The 9,047-nt window shown below is 29.8% G+C and overlaps 1 non-coding gene across 1 annotated transcript; it reads left to right on the top strand.

The window, feature by feature from the left end:
* The first annotated feature begins 3,091 nt into the window (after window positions 1–3,091).
* On the top strand, window positions 3,092–3,225 carry LOC120885976 (small nucleolar RNA SNORA71). The gene has a single exon (XR_005728762.1). It is a non-coding gene; the product is annotated as a small nucleolar RNA SNORA71 (small nucleolar RNA).
* The last annotated feature ends 5,822 nt before the right edge of the window (window positions 3,226–9,047 follow it).

Genomic DNA, 9,047 nt, shown 5'->3' with positions numbered 1-9,047 from the left:
TTTGAATGTAATACACTCTTCCTGTGTTTTTTCTTATATAATGTAGCTGTATAAAAGCAAATTGGTCATTTTTCAGAAAGTTAAAAATTGGGTATTGATTTATGCCACATTTGTGTCTATATTAGATTGTGGAGAAAGCAATGCAGCATGCTACAGAGAGCATGTACTTTGGATATAAGCAGTACCAGGATTTGGATCCTGATCATATCACTTCCTTTTAACCATTTTCCCCAGATTATTAGGTTAATTGCTATGTACTTGAAACTTCACATTTCTAAGGGATAAATTAAATATGAATAAATTGAATATTAGTTAAGGTATATGTATGTATATTCTGGCAAAGGTCATCTGATGGGTGGAATTTCAATTCCCAGCACATATGTAGGAAAATATTAAAAAGTGGATAACTTTACAATAGTAATAGAAAATAAATTCTCCCAAATTATGAGACATATCACTATGGAAAATAGTTTAGAATATCCCCAAAGTTCTCAGCCTCTTTTCCCTGTATATTTCTCTGTCTCTTATAAATAACTAAACTATATCTCTTTGGATTTTTAAGCTTAACATTTTGATATTCCTTATCACAGAAACTAATGTATTTTCAACTACACAAAATATATTTTTGTGAGAATTCCATGAAAACACAGATTGATCTGATTTCTGATTGTTTTTTATGATCTAGGTCTCCTTCATATATTAGGAATTATATTTACAAAACTTTTTGGGGTGTTGTATTTCTTTACTTGTTGAGTTTGTGTAGATTAAATGAATGATTAAATAATTAAATTAAATGTAATATAGCAGTACCATTTCTGTTGTATGATTCTACTTATTTAAGCATTGGAAATAAGTAGAATCATACAACAGAAATGGTACTGCTATATTACACTGAACTTGTTTTAGTTGTAACCTTTAACATAAGAAAACCATCCTCCACTTATATTGAATGTACCCTTCAATTTTTTCTTATTTTTTCTTTCTTTCTTTCCTTTTTTTTTTTCTTTGTGTGTGTGGGTGGGTGGCGGGGTGTAGGGATTGAAACCAGAGTGTTGCATATGATAGGCAAATGCTCTAATATTTAGCTACACCCTCTCCCTCTACCCTGAAATTTTTAATATTTGCTTCTTTTTAGTCAACTGATTACAAGAATAGGTGTTAGTATAGAACATCAACATTCATACTGCTCCATATTTGCAATTTGTCTTCCTTGGGGAACAGGAAATTTTCAAATTGCATACAGCACATTTGAATTTACTAGTATCCCTTGAACCTGATGACCTTTTTCAATGGGAAACTGTCAATGCTTTTGCAGATGCTACATAAGGGTCACTCCAAACTGGGATAGACACTAATGTATTATTGCTAAGATGTGATCCCAAATGTTAAATTTTAATCAACATTAAAACCAAGTTATGAGTATTCCAGATTGCATAATTCTAATAGAATAAGTGACATTTTAGATAACCTAGATTCACAGAGTATAATCTATGTATAATCTATAAATTAGAATGTGATAAATTTAAAAATTAAGTTGTTAATGTGCTTGTCATCACATTGTGCTTATTATGTTTCAGAAGTCATCATGGTAAACATTGCTGTTATCATTTACATATTTCTTCCTGAAACACATACAATGCACACCTATACATTTTCCTGAAAAGAATTTTGTCCTCAAATGAGTATAATTAATTTTATTGTATTTTCAAAAAGTTTTGTGTTTGAATAGATGGAATAGATAATTTTTAACTTGTTGGTGGATGGTTGTTCTTCCATTGATGCACAGAATATCCAGGGTAGAGGTATTTTGGAATTTTTCTATTTCTTGGCAATAGCCATGAGATCATTGTCAAAGTGAAAACATCTGCATTAAGCATCTATATAATTTACTAAATGTTGTTTAAACAACAAATATTCTTTTCCTACTTGGCCATTGTTTCTCTTATAAAATTTAAAATTTATCTTTAAAATTAAATAAAAAGCTACATAGCCTTAATTTATATACAGCTATTTAAAATATACATAATCACATACTTCCCTGTGGTTTGAAAAATGCATTTTTAAAAGCTTCCTTTTATGCAATTAACCCTATGAATTCCTTTGGTTGGCCATATGGGTTCCACATTGTGAATGTTTTTAAGGATATATGTGTAGTATAAGCAAAATTTCAAGGCCATTTAAATGAACATAGAGGAAAAAAGGTAATAAGATGTAGTTATCTCTTTTGAAGAATGAAATCAATTTTTATTTGGTAAAATTAATTATATCTTGAGTTGATTCTGTGACACAACCAGGAAATAAAGCTCTATCTTTCCAAGGGAATGTATTTTCCATACCAATTGAAATACATCAACTATTCAAACCAGTTTTAATATTATTTATTTAATTTTTTCACATGTCATTAGAAACTAGTTTTTAGTTGATGATAAAATGAAGTAAGAGAAAATACAGTGTCTGAATTATTAAATTTAGAAAGCTTAAAATAAAGTGAGGTTATGTTTAACTTACAAATTCACAATTAAATTAAATTCCATAGAGTCACATCATATATATGGGACCTTACTTCTAAATTAAGCTAGTAAATAAACAATTTATTTGATAAAATACATATTTGAGTCAGCTTTTTTCCAGCTGTGACTAAAAGATTTACCCAGACCAATTGTCAGAGGGAAAATTTTATTTGAGGGCTCATTGTTTCAGTGGTTTTAGTCCATATAAGGCTAGTTCCACTCCTCAGGGCTTGAGGTGAGGCAGAACATTGGCAGAAGAGTGTGGTAGAGAAAAGAAGCTCACATGATGATCAAGAAGCAGAAAGGGAAGTCTCCACTTGTCAGATTTCAATACATACCCCAAACCACACCCAAATTCCCATCCCATTCATCCACACCCTACCATTACCATTACCACTCAGTCGATCCCTATTAGGGAATTCATTAACTGATTGGGTTAAGACTTTTACATCTCAATCATTTCTCCTCTGAACCACCTTTCATTGTCTCCCACCTATCCTTTTGGGGGCCACCTCACACCCAACCAAAACAAGTCATTCTTAAAAATCTTTATAAAATATGATGTATAATAAATTGATATGTCCCACATTTGAAAGTGGTCATGGGCTGCTAATGCCCTGGTCATTGATAGTGCAGGGAGAGGAATCGCTGGAAGACATTGTCCCCATGTTTGGAGGGTCTACCCATCCCTTCCAAACCCTGTAGCTTTCCCACATTCTGATTAAGAAAAAAAACAAAATAAAATAAAATAAATTGATATACTGTTCTTAGGAAATCTTATATTTATTGTCTTCCTATACTAGAATACTTTTGTTTTATTTTTAGATAATAATTATTTAAGAAGTTGTTTTGATTTTAGAATTATATTGCACTAATTGTTCTTCAAGGTTAGAGTTGACTGAGATATATGAAATACAAACAAAAGTCAGATTTGATTCTACAACAGAAAAAACTTCAAGTGACCATTTTATCTGTTTTATTTATTCTTTCGAAAATACAAAATTTTCTTGACTTTAAATTATTTATTCCTTCTTCCCCTCCTCCTGACATTCATTCATTCTTTATTTCTCTTGTTTTGTTTTGAGTGACTTTCATTGCATCTTTGCTAAGTTAAATATATATACAAATGAGAACTTATAACATAGTGTATTGTATTATTCTATTTATAAATCTCATAATTGCATATATATAAATAAAATAGGATATTTTACACATTATCAATCAGCACTAAGAGGGTATTTATTTAACACAATTTATTTTAAGTAGGATCTTATAAATATTTAAAATTTTTTGCATTATTTCATAATATATTCTTTTATATATAAAGATGGATTAGATAAAAATAGCCTTAGTCCAATTAAGTTCACAATTGACGTTTTATTTCTAAATAAAATACATTATATAAGTTTTGTTGAAAAAGTTTTCTGTGGAGAAACATTTTATAGTGAATCTGCATAATGTGTACTGATTGTTTCACACTCCTTCATACCTTCTATGTGGTATAAAATACATTCTTCACTCATCACTGTTGTTTCATTTTGGAAAAATATCTCATTACTTCTGATTTTTATTTGTAACTTAAAATAACATAAATAAAATCATGGTGACATTTAAATGTCAATTTTTTTAGATAATAAAAAGGGTCTTATTTTTATCAGATGTTGAGCAATATGTAAGTTCGGGACTATAGAAGATACATTCTAAAGATGGCTGCAGTCAATCCCTTCCCATTATGTATTCACCTTTAATTTTAACCATTAAAAATTAAGTCTGTTTGTCCTTCTCTTAAATGCAGGCTATACTTGTAACTTCTTGTCTTCATCAAAACACAATGATAAGGATATGGTACATGCCTCAGCCCTGTCCACGTTAGGCTAAGAGGCTTGGCAGATTCTATATTAACTTTGGGGAAATCCATTATTCATTGTGTAGGAAATCTCACATTCCCAACACTGCAATGCTTTAGGAAGCCTTGTCAGTACATAATCAAAGCTTAGAGAACCATTAATTTATTATAATTGTATTATTTGGTAGTCATGCAGATTTACCTATCATGTTGGTTAGCAAGATTGCTTCTCTGGAGCCTTGGAAGAAGAGCCTTCCTAATTAGAGTTGTTGGAAGCATTATTTCCCTTCCAACTGTATCTGTGTGGTTCCTACATGTTAAATCCAGCAAGTTAGTGGAATCTTTTTCATGTTTTTGGTCTCTACTTTAACATCTGGGGAGTGAAATCTATGCTATTTTCATGCATGAATACACTACAATGACTGCTGTATGATTATATATATATATATATATATATATATACACAATATATATATATAATGATACACTGAGGAGAGAAAGGAGAGAGTAATGGGGAGTGAGATGTTCAAATTATGCCTGTGCACATATGAATATGGCATAATGAATCCTGCTATTATGCATAATTATAATACACCAATACAAAATTTTAAAAGGAAGTCATGTGATTATAATGTGATTGTATTAGAATTATTTGGATTATTCAAAACAATTTTTCTAATGTAATGACATTTGCAAAGTCCTATGTGTGATGTTACACACTCAGAGAGGTGTAATAATAGTGGATGAATGGAAGAGGGGCCATGTTTCTGCATATGGCAGCCACAGAGCCCTGGGCTGGTCTATCGTCTTGGTGATTGGATGAAAATTACTTTACCCTTGCTGGATTGGCCTTACTCTGTGATTCAGTTTTCCTCATAAGCCACCCAGTCTGCCATTGGCACTACCATCGTGGTGAACACAGTCAGTAGGGCTTTTAATATTTATTGTTTCTCATTTTCTTCTCCCTTTCTTCATTGGTAGCCATTATGATGTCATCATAAAATCATCACAGTTACCAACCTCAGTGTGTGTAGTGTATATTAAGAACAGTGGGCTTTGCAGGGGAGCCGATAATCTATAGAAATTATATGTAGTTGAAAAGCAATCAAATATTAGCTATCTCAGGGGCTGCATTAGATATTTAGAAATAATCTGGATATTATGTATTAGATTCAGAATTTAATATCAAGTATATTTGAGCAAAAAAAAATCAAGGTTTTCCTCTTACACTTTACAAAGTAGTTTTTGTTTGAATTATAATAAAATATTGGTAAGTGCTATGATTCCAAAAACTGTTATCTTTATGTATATGCTAGATTGTATTTTAAGTAATGTACTTGGTGAATACTGTAGCTTAATAGATTTAAAGTGGTAGATGAACCACACATCAACACTGACCACATGAAAAAAATGTATACAGAACAACTCTAAAAAAAAATCCCAGTGTTTTGCATATAATCTTCCATGTGAGAATCATGAACTGACTATCTGGTTGTCAATATTCTTTATATTATGGCACCCTGAATTTAGTAATTTGTTTGCAGGTTTACCTACATTATTGTGCAAGGAAGTCTTTAAAGTTAGAAATTGAACATTTAAAATTTGGACTTGAACACTCTAATCATTGTATTCATTTTGCTTAACTAAATACCTGCAATTCATAAGGCATTTGATCATTCAACAAATATTTCAGAAAGTAAACATTTTTTCATGGCTCTTCATTTGGCATTGAAATTTCCTTCATCAAACCTGTAGTCTTCTCCTTCAATTAACCTAAACTGTCAGGGGCAAACACCCTTACAATGGATTTTTGAAGTAAAAGGGTATGATTGTCACAGCAATAAAAACTGATTTTTTTTATGCAACAAGGAACAGTGATATCTATAATCATGAGTTAGGTACTGGGTTTCCCTGATTTAAAGCTTTTCAAAGACTTTTAATTTCTCATGAAAAAAGAAAATATCCATGACATTCATTCACTGATGCATTATACATTTATCAAACCTTGTAACACCTGTTGTGGCCCCAAAAAAATTCTTAAAAAAGAAATAATGTTAATAAACAGTTTCAGACCTCCATAAGATTATGGTTTGCTAGTCATAAAATATAGAAGTAAGCAAATGTTTGAATAACAAGAAAATAAACACACTTTGAAAAAATTAATTCTGTTTAAATATTATTAATACATTAAAAACATATACAGGTAGTAAAAACATATACATACACACACATAATAAATTGTTAAGTCTTTCAAGGGAAATAAAATGTTGATAGGTAAGATAGTAAGATAGTTGTTGGATAGTTGTTAGCTATCAGTGTGACACTCTGGATTGAAAAACAGAGAAGGTTTCCCTGAGAAAGTGCATTTAAGCCAAGATGTGATCCCAACATCCATTCTAGATCTGTATGCCATGACATAGTTCTTGTAACCAATGCAAAATTCCTTGGCAGTGAACAGACCTGCAATATGCCAACAGTATATAAACATCAAGTTTGTCTAGGAAGGCAGTGACCACAGAGGAGAGTGGCCTGACATGAAGTCAGAAATTTTGAGTATGTGTTTATGTATTTGTTCATCTGACATGGGAGCTTCATGTGAGCAAGGATTTAGGTTTCTTCACCCACTGTTTTCTACAGTTACAACATGATAGAGGCATGCATATTCTAAATAGTACACAAACATTTTTGATTGACTGATGAATGAATTTTTGTTTGGAAAACTTTACAATGATATTAAAAATATATAGAATTTTAATGTCAATTTATGGTTGTGGATATTGTTGGGTTTCTGTTTCGTAATATACAAAATAAATCTCATTAAACTCTTGCTGAAAGTAAACAGAATTTCACAGAAAAAATAATGATAAAAATCAGCAAGTTGCTAAAGTCATGAAGGGATTGTATACATTATTGTAAATATAAATAAAATTGTGGACTTTTGGAAAAAGGTAACATGATAATGAGATGAATTTTCATAAAAGGAAGCTCATTACCATTTATTCATTGAAATAGCTTGTTAGTTCAATTATTTATTTTTAGCAATAGATACTTGCCACATTTATGAATGATCACATAGCTCCAATAAGCAAAACTATGAATTGTCCAAAAATATTTCTAAATTTTACATTATTTCAAAAAATGTTATATATTTATTTTAAAGATTATTATTAGTAACACATGGGGATGAAACTATTCTAAGATTATTGTTTTGGGGATTTAACACTTTCTTTTATTACATCAAATAAAACAACTTCAGAAAATCAATTATTAATGTTATTTGAGGCATTGTCATTTTTAAAATTATACGGATGTTATTGAATTAAATGTTTTAAATGTACTCTCAAAATTTACTATTACCTTCTATTAACACTGAAAATTAATTCTTATGAACAAGTATTTTATTTTAATACTATCTTTTGATGCTTTCCACTTGTGCTATCTCATTTTAATCATAATCTTAACTCTGCCAAAGTAAACCTATAGGAGCACAGGTTCAGAGGATTTTAATATCATTCATTGTTTTATAACACCAAATCTTTCTTACTTTTGGTTTCAAAAATACAATTAGACTATAATATAATAGTATATATTTTCTCATTACATTTTGCTTTCAAATGTCTCTTTATTGTGTTATAAATGTCAAATGTTATATTTATCTATATGTTTAGGATCATACATCTGATAGAATTCAAGAACAGTAACGATGGCTAATGACATTTAATAGATATAACCAGTGTATTTTCAGAAACCATTAAAAGACCAATATGATCATATTGGATGCTGTATTTCATAAAATAAAATCTTGGCTATGAGTTTTTCTGAATAGTACTAAGTTGTAGATAATCCTGAAGGTACTTGACAAAAAGATATTTATATAATCTTCAATATATATCAAATTATTTTTAAAAATTATATACCAATTCAATTTACTTAGCAATTTTCATAGAAAAGGTATATATAAACATGAGTTTTAAATGAAATCAGTGATAAAATAAATATCATTACTAAAAAGTATATGAAAAATGTGATTAACGTGGAACCAAAAATATATAGTATCTATTGTTTTCCATGCTTTGAAAGTGCAATAAAAAAAAAATCAAATAAAAAAATCACCCCTCTTACACACAGGAAAGTCCCAAACAGTTTAACTTTATTTGAATTTATGAAAATTTAAGGCACTTGCATTCAATCATTAATAAACACATTTACTAATTATTTTCAATCAGTATTTTCAAACTATATTCTCTATTTAAATGCCTCTTATATTTAATTTTTTATTCATAGTAGGATGTTCACAAAACTTAATTAATATTTTAAAGTAAAATTTAAACCTTTGACCATCATTTATAATTATTTTTTATTAAGCTGATAATAATTCTTGCAGAATTCTTTTCATAAAACCAGGTAAATCATTGCTTAATATTTTTGTCCAACAAATTCTCAGAGCATTGATTTGAAAGAGGAAGGGTCAATATGAGTCAAATAACTCAACTTCAGGATGAGATCTAGAAAAGTCAAATCCTAGTCCAAAAATTCTTTCCATTATTCTTTAGTGTTCCAATGCTTGATTAGCTCCTGAGGGTGAGTCACACAAACACTATCTGGATTCCCACAAATGCATATTGCTATTGTATATTTGAACATCTGCAGAAATACCTGGGGTACCAGGTATTTCTCAGAGTCGCAGAATT

The sequence above is a fragment of the Ictidomys tridecemlineatus genome, chromosome 1 (genome assembly GCF_052094955.1).
Source record: "Ictidomys tridecemlineatus isolate mIctTri1 chromosome 1, mIctTri1.hap1, whole genome shotgun sequence".
Taxonomy (NCBI): domain Eukaryota; kingdom Metazoa; phylum Chordata; class Mammalia; order Rodentia; family Sciuridae; genus Ictidomys; species Ictidomys tridecemlineatus.
This window is presented reverse-complemented; position numbering and strand designations above follow the sequence as displayed.